Below are 18,131 nucleotides of genomic sequence, written 5' to 3'. Positions count from 1 at the left end.
TTGACAATTGCATACATTATGAAATGATCACCACACTGTCTAGGAACCATCTGTCCCCATGTAAGTTAATACAATATTTTGTACCATCTTCCTTATGATGTATATTATAGCCCATGACTTATTTATTATATAGCTGGAGATCTGTACCTCTTAATCCACTTCACCTATTTTCCTCTGGCAACCACCCATTTATTGTCTATGAATCTATTTTCATTTTATTTTTAACATTCTGCATGTCTGTGAAATCATGTGTATTTGTCTTTGTCTCATTTATTTTACTTAGCATGTTTGGTTCAGTTGTGTCTGACTCTTTGCAATCCCATGGACTGTTGCCTGCCAGGATCCTCTGTCCATGGAATTCTCCATGCAAGAATCCTGGAGTGGGTTGCCATTCCCTTCTCCAGGGGATCTTCCTGACCCAGGGATTGAACTGGGGTCTCCTGCATTGCAGGCAGATTCTTTACCGTCTGAGCCACCAGGGAGCCCCCCTAAAACCATCTTTGTTGTTGCAGATGGCAAAATTTCATATTTTTATGACTGAGGAATGTATATATGTGTGTGTATGTATATTTATATACCATACCTTTTTTATCCATTTATCTGTTGATTTAATGTGGTGTAGAATATTGATTGATTTGCAGATATTGAACCATCCTCGTACCTCTGGAATAAATCTGAATTTATTATAATGTATTATCCTCTTAATATATTGTTGAATTTGGTTTGCTATATTTGTTGAGGATTTTTTTCTATGTTTATCTGTAATATTGGCCTTAATTTTCATCTTTTTTATTTTTATTTTATTGTATTGATGGTGTCTTTCTCTGGTTTTGGTATCAGGGTGATGCTGAGCTCCTAGAAAGAGTTTTGAAACATTTCTTCTTCTGTAATTTTTGGCATCATTTGAGAAGGATAGGTGTTATCTTTTTTTTTTTTTTTCTAATGGTGTGTACAATTTGCCTGTGAAGTCATCAAGTCCTGGAATTTTGTTTACTGGCAGTATTTTTAATCACTCATTCAGTTTGATTACTGGTAATCAGTCTGTTCATATTTTCTGTTTCTTCCTGATTCAGTCTTGGGACATTGTATGTTTCTAGGAACTTACTTATTTCTTCTCCATTGTCCATTTTATTGGTATGTAGTTGTTTGTAGTAATCCCTTATGATACTTTGTATATTTTTGTGGTGTCAGTTGTAACTTTCATTTCTGATTTCACTTTTTTGGGCCCTCTCTCTTTTCTCTAATGAATCTGGCTTATCAATTTTGTTTATCTTTTCAAAGAACCAGCTTTCTGTTTCATTGATCTTTTTGTTTTCTGATTTATATTTCTCCTATATCTCTCTGATTGTTATTATTTTTTTCCTTCTGGTAACTTTGGTTTTTGTATTTTCTTCTTTTTCTAGTTCTTTTAGGTGTAAGGTTAGTTTATTCATTTAAGATTTTTTTTTGTTTCCTGAGGTAGGCTTGTGCTACTATGAACTTCCTTCTTAGAATTGCTTTGCTGCATCCTATAGACATTTCTATTTTTACTTGTTCCCAGGTATTTTTTGTCTGATTTCTTTGGTAATCCATTGATTGTTTAGTACCATATTGTTTAGCTTCCACATGTTCTGTGTTTTTGCAGGGTTTTTTTTCCTTATATTTGATTTCTAGTCTCATGATGTTGTGGTCAAAAAAAGATGCTTGATGTGATTTCAATTTTCTTAAATGTGTTGAGACTTTTTGTGTGGCCTAGCATATGATCTGATCTGGAGAACATTTCATGTCCACTTGAATTTATATTCTGTGGCCAAGCGTGTGATCTGATCTGGAGAACATTTCATTACACTTAAATTTGTATTCTGTTGATTTCAAATGAAATATCTCTATATCCATCAATTCATTTAGTTTAATATGCTGTTAAAGCCAGCGTTTTCTTATTTATTTTTCTGTGTGGATGATCTATCCATTGTGTAAGTGGGGGTTTTAAGTTACTTACTATCATTGTACTACTGTCTGTTTCTCCTTTTATGTCTACTAATATTGGCTTTATATATTTAGGTGCTCCTGTACTGTATGTGCACAAACATATACACATACATATATAAACATATATATGTATATTTTAATGAGTATTTCAAGTTAATTATCTCTTAAGTTCAGTTCAGTTCATTCAGTCGCTCAGTCATGTCTGACTCTTTGTGACCCCATGGAGTGCAGCACGCCAGGCTTCCCTGTCCATCACCAATTCCCAGAGCTTACTCAAACTCATGTCCATTGAGTTGGTGATGCCATCCAACCATCTCATCCTCTGTCATCCCCTTTTTCTACTGACTTCAATCTTTCCCAGCATCAGGGTCTTTTCAGATGAGTCAGCTCTTCACATCAGGTGGCCAAAGTATTGAAGTTTTACCTTCAGCATCAGTCCTTCCAATGAATATTCAGGACTGATTTCCTTTATGATGGACTGGTTGGATCTCCTAGCTGTCCAAGGGACTCTCAAAGTCTTCTCCAACATCATAGTTCAAAAGCATCAATTCTTTGGCACTCAGCTTTCTTTATAGTCCAACACTCACATCCTTACATGACTACTGGAAAAACCATAGCTTTGACTAGATGGACCTTTGTTGACTAAGTAATGTCCCTGCTTTTTAATATGCTGTCTAGATTGGTCATAACTTTTCTTCCAAGAAGTAAGCATCTTTTAATTTCATGGCTGCAGTCACCATATGCAGTGATTTTGGAGCCCCTAAAAATAAAGTCTCTCATTGTTTCCACTGTTTCCCTATCTATTTGCCATGTAGTGATGGGGCCATATACCATGATCTTAGTTTTCTGAATGTCGAGTTTTAAGCCAGCTTTTTCACTCTCCTGTTTCACTCTTATCAAGAGGCTCTCTAGTTCTTCTTTGTTTTCTGCCATAAGTATGGTGTCATCTGCATGTCTGAGGCTATTGATATTTCTCCCAGCAATCTTGATTCCAGCTTATGCTTCATCCAGCCCAGCATTTTGCATGATGTACTCTGCATCTAAGTTAAATAAACAGGGTGACAATATACAGCCTTGATGTACTCCTTTCCCTATTTGGAACCAGTCTGTTGTTCCATGTCCAGTTCTATTGCTTCTTGGCCTACATACAGATTTCTCAGGAGGCAAGTCAGGTGGTTTGGTATTCCCATCTCTTTAAGAACTGTCCACAGTTTGTTGTGATCCACCCAGTCAAAGGCTTTGGCATAGTCAATAAAGCAGAAATAGATGTTTTTCTGGAACTCTCTTTTTTGATGATCCACAGATGTTGGCAATTTGATCTCTTGTTCCTCTGCCTTTTCTAAATCCATCTTGAACATCTGGAAGTTCATTGTTCATGCACTGTTGAAGCCTGGCTTGGAGAATTTGGAGCATTGCTTTGCCAGCGTGTGGCGACAGAATGATCTCTGTTCTTTTCCAAGGCAAGCCATTCGTTATCACAGTAATCCAAGTTTATGCCCTGACCAGTAATGCTGAAGAAGGTGAAGTTGAATGGTTCTATGAAGACCTACAAGACCTTCTAGAACTAACACCCAAAAAAGATGTCCTGTTCATTATAGGGGACTGGAATGCAAAAGTAGAAATTCAAGAAATACTTGTTACTCCGGGTTTTGCCAAGGCAATTTTGGCCTTGGTGTACAGAATGAAGTAGGGTGAAGGCTAATAGAGTTCTGCCAAGAGAACGCATTGGTCATAGCAAACACCCACTTCCAACAACACAAGAGAAAACTCTACACTTGGACATCAACAGAGGGGCAATACCAAAATCAGATTGATTATATTCTTTGCAGCCAAAAATGGAGAAATTCTATACAGTCAGCAAAAACAAGACCGGGAGCTGACTGTGGTTCAGATCATGAACTCCTTATTGCCAAATTCAGACTTAAATTGAAGAAAGTAGGGAAAACCACTAGACCATTCAGGTATGACTTGAATCAAATCCCTTATGATTATACAGTGGAAGTGACTAATAGATACAAGGGATTAGATCTGATAGACAGAGTGCCTGAAGAACTATGGGCAGAGGTTCATGACATCATACAGGAGACAGTGATCAAGACCATCCCCAAGAAAAGGAAATGCAAAAAGGCTAAATGGTTGTCTGAGGAGGCCTTACAAATAGCTGTGAAAAGAACAGACATGAAAGGCAAAGGAGAAAAGGAAAGATACACTCATTTGAATGCAGAATTCCAAAGGATAGCAAGAAGAGATAAGAAAGCCTTCCTCAGTGATCAGTGCAAAGAAATAGAGGAAAACAACAGAATGGGAAAGACTAGAGATCTCTTCAAGAAAATAAGAGATACCAAGGGAACATTTCATGCAAAGACGGGCTCGATAAAGGACAGAAATGGTATGGACCTAACAGAAGCAGAAGATATAAAGAAGAGGTGGCAAGAATACACAGAAGAACTGTACAAAAAAGATCTTCATGACCCAGATAATCACAATGGTGTGATCACTCACCTACAGCCAGGCATCCTGGAATGCAAAGTCAAGTGGGCCTTAGGAAGCATTACTATGAACAAAACTAGTGGAGGTGATGGATTTCCAGTTGAGCTATTTCAAGTCGTAAAAGATGATGCTGTCAAAGTGTTGCACTCAATATGCCAGCAAATTTGAAAACTCAGCAGTGGCCACAGGCCTGGACAAGGTCAGTTTTCATTCTAATCCCAAAGAAAGGCAATGCCAAAGAATGCTCAAACTACTGCACAATTGCACTCATCTCTTAAGTTCAGATGCATTCTAATAAGTGTACATTTTCACCCCCCTACCATGTTTAATGCTTCTGATGTTGAATTTTTACATCTTTTGGATATGTGTATCCTTAATTATTTTTATTGTGGATATAGATGATTTTGCTACTTTTTTCTTTTAATCTGTTAGTTTTATAAATGTTGGACCTATTGCCTTTATTATATGCTTGCCTTTACCAATGAGATTTTAAAATTTCTTTTACAATTTTATTATTTCTAGTTGCAGTCTTTTATTTTCCATCAGAAAAGTCCCTTTACTATTTCTTGAAGAGCTGGTTTAGTTCTGCTGAGCCCATTCAGCTTTTGCTTATCTGTAAAATTATATCACCTTTAAATCAGAATTATACCCTTGTTGGGTAAAGTATTATTTCTGAGTTTTTTTTTTCTTTCAGCAATTTGAATATATTATACCACTCCTTTCTGGCCTACTTTATGCTAAAAAGTTAGCTGATGGTCTTATGGGGGCATTCCCTTGTATGTAACTAGTAGTTTTTCTCCTGCTGCTTTTAATGTCTTTCTTTATCTTTAATTTTTGCCATCTTAATTATAATGTGCTTTGGTATGGACTTCTTTGGGTTGATCTTATTTGGCCTTCTCTTTACTTCCTGGATCTAGATGTCTTTTTCATTTCCCAGGTTATGAAAAATTCTAGCTATTATTTCTTCAAATAATTTTCTGCCCCCTTTTCTCTCTCTCTTCTCCTTTTGGGATCCCTATAATGCAAACATTCATATACTTGCTATTGTCACAGAGGTCTCTTAAACTACCCTCATTAAAACAGATGGATTTTTGTTTTGGTTTCTGTTTAGCTTGGATGATATCTATTTCTTTGACTTTCAGATTAATAACCTGTTCCTCTGTATCATCTAATATGTTGTTGCTTACATCTAATATATTTTTGTCAGTTATATTATTCTTTGGCTCTGTTTGGGTCTTCTTTTATATTTTCTAACTCTTTGGTAAACTTGTCTCATGTTCATCCATCCTTCTCCCAAGTTCCTTAAGCATCTGTAATTGTTTCCTTGAACTGTTAGTGGGTAGATTTCTTATCTCCATTTTGTTTAGTTCTTTTTCCTCAGTTTTTTTCTTGTTCCTCTGTTTGGAGAATATTCCCCTGTCTCCTAATTTGACTTAATTCTCTATGTTTTTTTTATGTATTAGGTAGGCTGATTATATCTTCTGATCTAGGAGAAGTGGCCTTATGTAGAAGATGTCCTATGGGGCCCAACAAGCACACTCTCCTCTGATCATGAAAGCTATACTCTGTATGGATATTCTTATGTAGACTGTGTGGGCCTTCTGTTGTGGCAGTGCTGACTACTGTGGGTGTGCTGATAGTTGGGGCTGGCAACTGGCACTGTGGTAGACAGGACTGGGTCCCAGGGCAGCTGACTGCCAGGCATGAGGAGCCCATGACACCAGGGCTGGTGTCAGTTTGCTGATATGTAGTTTAGCCCCCAGAAGTAACAGTCTAGAGGGAGGACTCCAAAATGGTACTTGCCAGTGTCCTTCTGGTAGAATAAACTCCCCAAAATGACTGCTTCTGATGTCTCTCCCTCCATGGGAAGCCCCATTTGCCTCCTGTATCTCTAGGAGGCTCTTTAAGATAAGCAAATAGGTCTGACACAGGCTCCTTTCAAACTCCTGGCTCTATACTGGGACTTATGGCATGTGTGATTTTGTATGCCCCATTTAAGAGAGGAGTGTCAGTTTCCTACAGCCATCCAGCATTTTCATATGCAAGCCCCACCAGCCTCCATTGTCAGATGTTCTGGGGACTCGTCTTCCTGGTGTAGCACTCCCAGGCTGGGGAGCCTGATTTGGGTCTTAGACCTCTTGTTCCTTGGGGGAAAATTCTGCAATTGTTTTTATCCCCTCATTTATGGATCACCTACCTGAAGGTGTGGGTCTTGACTGTTTTGTGTCTCTGCCCCTCCTATTTGTATTATAATAGTTCCCTTATGTCTTTAGTTGTGGAAAATCTTGTGTTAGTCTTCAGGTCATTTTTATAGATAGTTTCTCTGCAAACAGTAGTAATCTTGATGTGCCCATGGATAGGAGGTGAGCTCAGGGTCCAACTTTACTATCTTAGCCACTCCTTACCCCCGTTATTCTTTCTTCTTACTTGTGACATAAGGTGATGCAATCCTCTTTCCTCTCCCCCCTAACCTAAGTAATCTTCTGCCCATCCAGTCACCAATCATCTATTAATTTGGTCATTCAGCATTATTAAATAGCACCTGTGTCATTAAGTCTAGGCTTGATTAGGAACAGATCTTCTGTGTTATACATGGCTTCTATGCTAAGCATGATGCATTTTCAAGGAAGCTCCATCTGAGCAGTGAGAGGAGGGAACTAGCCTCCGCCCTGTCCCTAATACCCACATGGACATACTCATGACAACACTTACAGCAGTCACTCTTTCACACATAGTACTCTTTTACCCAGGTACACAGCATACCTGCTGCTCATAGACATTTACAAATCATCCACATTATGGGCCAGTAGCATGAGTATTACTGACACTATCTGAGTGAAAAATAAATGATCCACCCCCCTTCCCCAACCGATATTCAGTGTCTCATGTCTTATGAGCATCTCTTTCCTACTAACTAAGCATTAACTACGTGTCAAACACAGTGAAGCCACTGTGTACCCTCTTATTATCATTCTCCTGGGTTAAGCAGTTTTTCATTATCTCCAGTGTACAAATGAGATTACTAGGGTGTAAAGGAGCTAAGTCATTCACCCAAGGCAACACAGCCACTAATCAGCAGAATTGGAACCCAAGTCCAGAACTATGCTGCCAAAATTTGGGCTCTTAACCTTTGAATCGGAGAAGGCAATGGCACCCCACTCCAGTACTCTTGCCTGGAGAGTCCCAGGGATGGGGGAGCCTGGTAGGCTGCAGTCCATGGGGTCGCTAAGAGTCGGACATGACTGAGCGACTTCACTTTGACTTTTCACTTTCATGCATTGGAGAAGGAAATGGCAACCCACTCCAGTGTTCTTGCCTGGAGAATCCCAGGGATGGGGGAGCCTGGTGGGCTGCCGTCTCTGGGGTCGCACAGAGTCGGACACAACTGAAGCAACTTAGCAGCAGCAGCAGCAGCAGCAACCTTTGAATTCCACCACACATTGTTATCATTAATTTATACTTCAGAGAAAGCTACTTTATCAGGCTACTTCCAGTACTCTTAGTAAAAACAAGTTTCTGTAAGGGGAAGGCAGAAGAGGTTCCAAGAATAGTAGACACCTGGTGGTGGAGTACACAAATGATCAGTAGGTTATGAAATAGGCTATACGATGGGTATAGGTATTATTATATGATTCAGTGCTATGCTACTTTAATACGATTCTTTTATTCTCTTTTACCAAAATAATCCATATTTACTATTGATCAGGAAATTCCAATATTTGCATAGTATCATAAGCATTCCAATATATGTCCTCCTAGATTTTATGTTTTAAATGTATAAGTTTTTATGAGTGGAATAATAGAGATTTATAATCTTCAATTGCTCTCAATTTCTTCTATTATGAAATCTTTCCATGTCAAAAATATCCTGATATGGGATGAATCATAATTTTTAGTCATATCTTGTTTTTGTACAGTTGTTTCACTTTTTTCTGTTAAAATGATATTGTGATAAATAACACCATACCTAAGTCTTTTCACATGTACGTTAGTGTTGCCTTCCCTTGCTTCATTCTTAAAATTATAAAATGTTTTGGTTTTGTGCTTTTTACCTTTAAGTTCCATAATTGTGGGATAGAATTTTTAAATGCAATTAGTACCAATTAGTTTTGTAGCATGAAAGACTCTTTTGAAGAAATTCTTGCCCTGTGCCTATTTTACTGCCATCCCAGCACAAGAAAAAATGGCGCAGCAAAGAGAATCAGTACCCTGTGAGCCTGAAGATGTGTTCCATCTCCTTCCCAGTTTGCATAGAATCTGCTGCACACAGGAATCTCTCCAAGCATTCTGACTAGAAAACACACCAGTTGATGAAAGAAAGTTGATGTTTATATAATTATGTGACTTTATTTGAAAATTTCTTAAATATTTTTAGATTTAAACTTCTCTAGATTCCATTTACTTTATTAATAATCCTGTCTTCTTCTTTTTTATCCTGTAAATGTTTTCAGCTAATATTCTGTTCAGTATAGGTCCCTATCCTTCTGCTTGCTTCACACTAGTCTATCCATATCTATTACTAATATATTTGTCTTGAAAAATCTCATTATTTCATATACAAAATAATATATAAATACATATATAAAATGTATAATACATAAAATAATGAGATATAATTTTGTGAATTTATTTATACAAATTTATCAGAAAACATAATAGTGTTCTGTTGTATTCAGAAGTTCCTAAATCATGAGGATTGCCAGTTGATAAAGAGTGGTTAAATGATTTAACCAGGGTAAAAAATAGAATTTAAGGCTCCTTCCATGATTTGTTATATTTTATAAGCCCCTACCAATGACAGTTATCTTTATATTTGACTAGTCTTCAGAATAAAAATACAGTGGCGGTTTATAAGCACTTTTTTGCATTCTGAAGCAAATTCTTGATTCTTAGTATTAGACTAAAATTATTTCCAAATTTTAAATATTTGATTATCTCCCAAGCTTGATTTCATCTACTCTCTCTTCCCCACACACACCCAGATAAATAGTTTTCTGATTTTAATATAACTACTTCTGGACCAAATTATAACTTTTTAGCTGAAAAGCCACACCTGTTCTATCATCTGATTTATAAAAATCTCCAAATGTTATTTCAGTCCCTTCTGGTATTATGCAGAAAATGTTAATGTACTTCAAGTATACTGTTTCAAAATAGATGTGAATCAAACCTCTGAAATACAGCCTCTAAAATGAACTTTCCAAGTGGCTGTATTCACCATCTGAGCTTTATAAAATATTTGCTTAAATTAAAAGATGTTAATGTGCAATTGATATAGTTGAATACTCATTAAAGAACTTTCTTTTATTATTGGTATACATTCTTACATCTGTAAAGGTTTTCTCTGTTAATGCTCATTAAAAAAATTAAGTGAAATACTACTTTTGTGAAGCTCTGTGCTCAAATTGTGGTACAATAATATATATATATGACATCTAAATGCAGCATACTGATTGTATTCATTCACATGTTACTTCTGATCAGAAATCCCAGAATTTCAGCCACATAATTAACAGAAAATCTAACTCAATAAAGTCATTTAAAATGGTAGGAAAATAAAACAGGTTGAAGTTTAAAGGAGTTACTGATTTGTCATTTAAAACATAATTTATCATTCATGAAGGAAAATGAGGCATTTGATTATGATTTCTCTAAGGACAAGGAAATATATCTTATTGATAGGTAATCAATAAGAGTCTATTGAAATAAAATAACATATTTATAAGAAAGTTACACTTTAATGCCAAGATATATATAGGTATTACCAATGAAAACTGCACAACTCTTTCAGTTCCATCCACTTTAATCTTTGATACATAATTTTAAAGGCTTATTTGCTGGAATTCTTATTTCTAGTATCTCCAAAATTGCATTCTTTCAACAGTAATTTTTTGAGCACCTCCTTTGTTTCAGACACTATGAGTATAAAAGATAAGGTTCCTGCGCTCATGGAACTTACATTCTAGTTAGTTTACATTGGGAAGATTAAATGAGGTTCTTGCCTGGAGAATCCCAGGGACAGGGGAGCCTGGTGGGCTGCCATCTATGGGGTCGCACAGAGTTGGACACGACTGAAGCGACTTAGCAGCAGCAATGCACTTAGAATGTACTCTTGCTTGGAAAATCCCATGGACAGAGGAGCCTGGTAAGCTGCAGTCCATGGGGTCGCTAAGAGTCGGACACGACTGAGCAGCTTCACTTTCACTTTTCACTTTCATGCATTGGAGAAGGAAATGGCAACCCACTCCAGTGTTCTTGCCTGGAGAATCCCAGGGACAGAGGAACCTGGTGGGCTGCCGTCTATGGGGTCGCACAGTCGGAGACGACTGAAGCAACTTAGTAGCAATACACTTAGAATGTAGTGTCTGGCACATGGATTCATCTTGTTTGGGTTCTCTGTGCTCTTTGTGCTTGGATATCTATTTCCTTCTTCAGGTTAGAGAAGTTTTCAACTGTAATTTCGTTAAATACATTGTCCCCCTTTCTCTCTCTCTTCTCCTTCTGTGACCCCCTATAATGCAAATGTTAGTACACTTGATATTGTCCAAGGTCTCTTAAACTATTCTCATTTTTTAAAATGTGTTTTTCTTTCTGCTGTTCTGAATGGGTGATTTCCACTGTTCTATCTTTCAGACTGCTTATGCAGTCTATATTCCATAATTTTGCTGTTATTTCCTTCTAGTATATTTTTCATTTTAGTTATTATATTCTTCAGCTCTGACAGGTTGTCAGTTTTCTAGTTCTTTGTTGAAGTTCTCACCATGTTTGTCTATTTTTTTCTGAAGTTTAGTTAGCATTCTTATTACTATTGCTTTGAACCTTTATCAGGTTCTGTTTTATTACGGTTTTTGAGGGGTCTTTATCTTGTTCTTTCATTTGAAGGATATTCCTCTCTCTTCTCGTTCTGTTTAAATTTCTCTGTTTTCCTTTATGAAATTAGGTGAACCACTTACCTATCCTGATCTTGAAAGCATATTGTCATGTGCAAGTGTCCCTATGCAGTTTGCATGTGCCCAGTGGCTTTGCTAGGAGGGCCAGGTCTGAAATGAGCACAGGCCAGATCTTGCCCCAAGGTGTATTGGCAGCTTCCACCATGGTGGAAGGTCATGCTGGATTTGGAGGGGATAGGACTGGAACCAGGTGTGAGCCAGGGCTCTTCCTAGGCCCCATGGAAGTCAGCATCCTATGGGGGCAGGGCCAGGGCCTAATGGACTAGAGCACAAGCCCCAAGGGTATTCAGCTTCTCCCTCCTGGGATGGCAGTCTCCAATTTAGTTGGGGGCATGGCTGAGGGATTCAGCTGCACTTCTGAGCTGGTTCAACCTTTCCCCTAGTATGCACACCTTGGTTAGAGGCTTGGTTGGGCATAGCAGGGTCAAGTCACACTACTGAACTAGTCCTACTCCTTCCCAAGTGTGTGTTCTCAAGGGCATGCTGTGATTGCAGTTGCCATTGTGCAACTGGTTCTGCTCCTGCTTGAGTGTCAGGGTCCTTGTGCTCTGCCATCTTGTTCCCACCTCCAGTAAGAAGCTTTTGTTGCAGGATTATTTGTTGTGACATACTGGGCTTCCCTTGTGGCTCAGCTGGTAAAGAGTCCGCCTGCACTGTGGGAGACCTGGGTTCGATCCCTGGGTTGGGAAGATCCCTTGGGGAAGGGAAAGGCTACCCACTCCAGGATTCTGGCCCAGAGAATTCCACAGTCCATGGGGTCGCAGAGAGTCAGACATGACTGCGAACTTTCACTACTGGGCAAGCAACTTAGATTTCATCACTATTGGACTAGATCAGTAAAATTTTGTACATGCACACAATTAAATATTATATATCAGTCAAAAAGGAAAATAAATTTTATCTGTGTATAGCTACCTGGATAGGTCTCAAAACATAGCAAAACCAATAAGAATTAAGATGAAATTAATAGCCTTACATCATTAGTATAGTTTTTTAAAACACCTGCAAAAAGTACTATTTTCACATGTTAAGTACAGATTAGAAGGCAAACATTAAATTCATAAGTGTGGGTACCCTCTAATTAAATGCAAATAAATGTCCCAATATCTTAAAACAAAAGCAAAATAAGAAAATCTTTTCTTGTTACCATATCCCCTTCAACTGCAATTCAATTTCTCTCCTCCCTATTCACCAAACCAGTGAACCAAACCTTGCTATTCACAAAACCGGTTGCTTTTGGTTTCAGCCTCATCCTACACCCCCACCAAGTTCTGGCCATCTTGTATTCTTTTGTACCTTGGACACACAGAACTGAGTTGATTAGACTTCTTAGTACAGAACATGCTATCCTTGACCTGTACAAGCAAGACCCCTCCCTAAACAATAAATCTATAGAATATGTCAAACACCAAAAAATACAGTGAATAATACAACAAATGTGAATCCAGGTGAATTCATCACCTGTATTTTACAAGTTTTAACACTTTGTCATAGTTAACTCTGTAGATTATTTTTTAAGTATATAGTTAAAACCTTCATATTTACCCTTCCCTGTACAAAGATAACTGCTGATGACACCAGGTCCAACTATAGGAACAAGGTTCACAGGTTAAGAAGTGATGAGATTCAGAGCAGAAGTAGGGGGCAAGGGGTGGCCTTACTACCACTCCCCATGATGATAACCAGTAGTTATGTAGTGCCCACTATGTGTCTGGCACTCATCTCCTCTTTACCTATATGAAGTGTCATAATTCCCAGAACAATCATATGCTGTAATAACCATTTTATAGATCAGGAAACTAAAATACCCGAAGTCGCTTAGTTTACAAGGAGCAGAGCCAGGATTTGAAGTTAGGCAGGTGGCTTTAGCATTCATGCACTCCACCTCTCTGTTATCCTGTCTTAGGAATGTGTTCAAAGAGTGGTGAGTTTTTGTATTTCCTTTTCTTCAATTGTCTCTACCATTTAAACAAACAAACTATATACATATATATATATATAGCTTTCACATTTTCATTTAAAAAAAATTCTCCTAGATCTGGATCTCTGGGTGTCAGCTCTCCTGGCTGTTTGTTCTTCTGTTCTGTTGCTTGAACCTGGAATCATTTTCCTTCATATTGTACTTTCAATCAGATTTTAAATTCCTTTGGTGTGCATTCTCTTTATCCAGAAAGTTTTAAGCTTGAAATATCTCTCTACTATAAAGGTTTTGTTTATTGTTTTCTCAAACATTATGCTTACTTAATATACTCTCCAAATGACTATAAAGTTTTATATCCTGCTATAAAATAGCTAACTATGGATACGTTTTATATCTGTAGATTCTAGAAACCTTTTGGAATAATAGGATTCTCTTAAATGACTAATTACCCGAGGTCTGATGCCTGTGTAATGCTATCTAGCAAGCAGCTGTCTTCGTATGAAGAGAGGCTAAGAGCTCCTTTTTGTCTTGTTCATTTGAAATCATTTGGTTTTTATTTAATATTTGCAAAGAATGCAGTTACCTTATAGTAGAATTTGCTGTTGTAAATTTTGGATTGTTTCCATGGGTTCTGCCTTACATCTGCATGGTGTTTAAAGCCAATGCTTCCTTTCTTTTTGTAGGCATTCAGGGCCTTTTGCCTCATAATCCAACGACATGCTGAATGACCGAAAATTGAAGTTGAGTTTATTTGACTATAGAGAAGGACTACACAGAACAATACGCCTATTTAAGAACTCCTTATCTCAAGGACTGAAGGAGCTGTCTTATGCAGGTGGCTCTCTGCTGCTAAGACTAACTGTGTGCCTTTATTTATTAAGGACAGGAACTGGGCACTCTGCTTCCAGAAACAAAAAGACCCCACTGATCTATCAAAACCAACAATAAACCAGTTGGATGCATACACCTCATTCAGAACAGTAAAGATATGTTTTTTATATTTTTAAAATAATTCTTATTATTTGTTTATTATAGAAAATTTAACCAAGTTCTTTAAAAAGCTATGAAAATATATTAGCCAACTCCTAAGTATATACTGGTGGGCTGCTTACATTATAGATTATTCATAACGAATCTTTTTCTCTTGATTCTATGTGGTATCTTCTCTCCTTAAGTAAAATGATTTATTCGTTGACATTACTTATATTTCTACCTGACAGCCTCTAGTGGTTTCTGTGTTTTAAAGTAATAAAACATTTATTTACTTTCTCTGTTTTTTACTCAGAGGTGCTGTAAATACCTAGTGAATAATCTGAAGGAACTGGCTTCCCTGCTTATTGGGTACTGTGATTTAAAGACTGAGATAATCTATGTTTATCTTGAAACAGGGAGAAAGGGAGATTTAGGTGGGTATGTAGAGAAAAGACTATTGGAAAGCATAATAGCTTTTCCTTTCTTGATTTGAGTCATGATTGTGTCATTTATTTTCCTTTAAATCTATTAAGTTCTAGAACTTTGATGCAGAAGTATATCTAAATGTGATCCTAAGAAGAATCTTAAATGCTATAAAAATGGGTTTTGAATTAGCTATCATTTTTACTGTCTGCTTAATTATCTACCAATTATCAAGTAATTGAAAATTAACTGCATAAAATTCATATATCAGGTACCAATTCTTTGGATTTATTTTTAAGATAAGTTCTTCCTCTTAACAATAGCTGCATTTAGAAGCAATAATATAGAATTTATCATGTGGGCTCAGATCCATGCTTCATCTCATTTAGGATTATATCCTGACAAAAGCATCAAGGGACGTTTAATGGACTTCCCTGGTGTCTCAGATGGTAAAGAATTTGCCTGCAATGCAGGAGACCTACGTTTGGTCCTTGGGTCAGGAAGATCTCCTGGAGAAGGGAATGGCAACCCACTACAGTATTCTTGCCTGGAGAATTCCATGGACAGAGGAGCCTGGCAAGCTATAGTCCATGGGGTCACGAAGAGTTAGACACATCAGTACTGTAGGCAGTCACAATGATACTGTATTTGTCTTAATGACTTTCATCAATTATATTAACTTTTAAACTTTCAAAAATTAAAATCCATATCACCTCTTGGAATTGGACATTACACTAATTTAGTACCTATTTTATGTATTAATAAATAATATTTTTCATTTACCTTAAAGATTCTAGGATATGCTAAACAAATATATGGCCATACTGACCACATTTTCATGGACAAATGTCATATCACCTTGAAGCTTATATTTTTGACGGTCCATGTAGGAGAGAAAGATCAAGACTTTGGGATGAAGCCAACCTCAGTTGAATCACAGGATCACTTCTAAATAGCTCTGTGACTTTTTATAAGTTAGATAATTACTCTGATTCTTAGAACTTTCTGGTAAAAATAAAATGTATATCTGTTTTTCATGATATTCGTGACTATGAATTAAATGATGTAGGAGAGAGCATCCTGCACAGCACCTGGAACAGTATATCGTCAACAAATGTCAGCTTCCCTCCCTATTCTTCAGAGGATGGGCAGAAATGTTTTAGCTGTGCCTGTGTGACTAGAACCCTCTGTAAGCCCACATGTTTTTAATAATAAAGTAACACATTATGCATATTCTTTAGAGATTGCCTTGTTTCAAAAGATTATACTCAAAACTAAACTATGTGTATGTTATCTTTTCTCTCATATAATGATATCACTTGGTAAGTGGAAAAGATATACCACACAAATACTATCTATCAATTCCATGTTGAATTATTTATTTAAATAAGGAGCTGTACTCAAATAGATCCCCTTACCCAAGTTTAAAATCCTGTCAGTTTGACTGCTGGCTAAAACATTTACTCACTGTAAGATACTAAGCAAGATAATCAGAGATCTCATTTTTCATTATCTGAAAAATGGGGCTATTTGCATTTATGTGGCAGTTTGAGGGATAATATTAATATATGTGAACATGCTGGACAAACATAAAAATTTATACCAATACGTAGTGAATTCTAATTAAAACATTTGTTTAGAGTGAATTTATTTTCTGATTTAAGGAACTGGCTTATCTTCATAAAACAAAGTTAAGAAGGCAGATTAAAGATACATATAGAAATGTTATATATTTGTATAGATGCATAAGCTAGATTCAAGATAGGCAGGAGAAACATCAACAACCTCAACATCAACAACCTCAGATATGTGGATGATACCACTCTAATGGGAAACTGAAGAGGAACTAAAGAGCCTTTTGATGAGGGTGAAGGAGGAGAGTGAAAGAGCCAGCTTAAAACTAAATATTAAAGCAACTAAGATTATGGTATCTGGTCCCATTACTTCACGGCAAGGATAAGGGAAAGAGAGGAAGTAGTGACAAATTTCTTCTTGGGCTCTAAAATCAGTGCGGATAGTGACTGCAGCCATAAAATCAGGCAGGAAAGCAATGACAAACCTAGACAGTGTGCTGAAAAGCAGAGACATTACCCTGCTGACAAAGGTCTGTATAGTCAAGGTTATAGTCTTCCCAGTGGTCACATATGGATGTGAGAGCTGAACTGTAAAAAAGGCAGAGTGCCAAAGAATTGATGCCTTTGAACTGGAGAAGACTCCTGAGAGTCCCTTGGACAGCAAGGAGGTCAAACCAGTCAATCTGAAGGGGAAAAAAACCCTGAATACTCATGGATTAATGCTGAAGCTGAAGCTCCAGTATTTTGGTCACCTGATACGAACAGCTGATTCACTGGAAAAGTCCCTGATGCTGGGAAAGACTGAAAGCAGAAGGAAAAGAGGGTGTCAGAAGATAAGATGGCTGGATGGCATCACCGATGCAATGGACATGAACTTGGGTAAACTTCGGAAGATGGTGAAGGACAGGGAGGTCTGGTGTGCTGCAGTTCATGGGGTCTCAGAGAGTTGGACGTGACGGGGTGACTGAACAACAACATGGGTGTATAAAGATTTTAAAGTTTACTATTAAAATACGTGATTAAAACACCTGAATAGGTGTAACAGAAATTTTATAAATTCCAGTGTTTTAAATTATTTTCTTCATAGAAATCATTTAGTCCACCCATGTAAATTGTTTTCCACCTCATATCCAAAAAGAATACCAAGAGCTGTTATTGAGTGTAGGGTTCAGGCCTTAGTCCACACACACAGGCTATTGGTGGGACTCAGATCATTCAAGCCCTATGTTCTTTCTGCTCTAGTTTCAGTTCTGTATCCACACATGTAAGATGTGGCTACCTGAATAATCTTACTCAAACATTACTTGAATTCCCCAATTCAAGACTCTATGGAAGCCAATTTCCTGCTTGTATTTTCTTGGCTTTGAAAGTCATTAAAATGCCTATTAGATGCTACCCAGAGTTAAAAGATTCTTTACCAGAAGCCTTGCACATGGTTTATCTATTTTGGTTCTTACTGAGAGTCCTCAGCAATACTTCTCAGTTTCAGATCGCAAGAGTGAGCTCAGGCAGTTAAGTGTTTCCGAAGTGAGTCACATGATCAAAAATTCATATGTGTGCTGCAACATAAATTGCCTTTGAAAACATTAGTAAAATTTAGCCAATTAGCTGTTAGAAAATTAGCATGATGTTAGGGGCAGAAAGAGGCTAATAAATGGAGTCTATCAAAACCCAGTAATTCTGTTGGGTTTCAGAGTACAGATGAGTATGGTAATCCAAGTGAAAATAGAATAAACAACTGCATTATTCTTCAGGAGCTGAGTGGCAACTCTAGAAGAATGTGTTTTTTTTTTCTATAAAAATATCTGGACATTTAAAATATACTAATCAGAA

General features: G+C 37.2%; 1 protein-coding gene across 2 annotated transcripts in view; it reads left to right on the top strand.

Annotated features, from left to right (window-relative positions):
- The window catches only part of LEKR1 (leucine, glutamate and lysine rich 1), a 209,445-nt gene that overhangs the window by 102,405 nt on the left and 88,909 nt on the right, over positions 1–18,131 (top strand). The window lies entirely within an intron of this gene.

Source organism: Bison bison, unplaced genomic scaffold (assembly GCF_000754665.1).
Source record: "Bison bison bison isolate TAMUID 2011002044 unplaced genomic scaffold, Bison_UMD1.0 scf7180017864135, whole genome shotgun sequence".
Taxonomy (NCBI): Eukaryota; Metazoa; Chordata; class Mammalia; order Artiodactyla; family Bovidae; genus Bison; species Bison bison.
The sequence above is the reverse complement of the archived record's forward strand: the minus strand, read 5'-3'. Positions and strand labels throughout refer to the sequence as shown.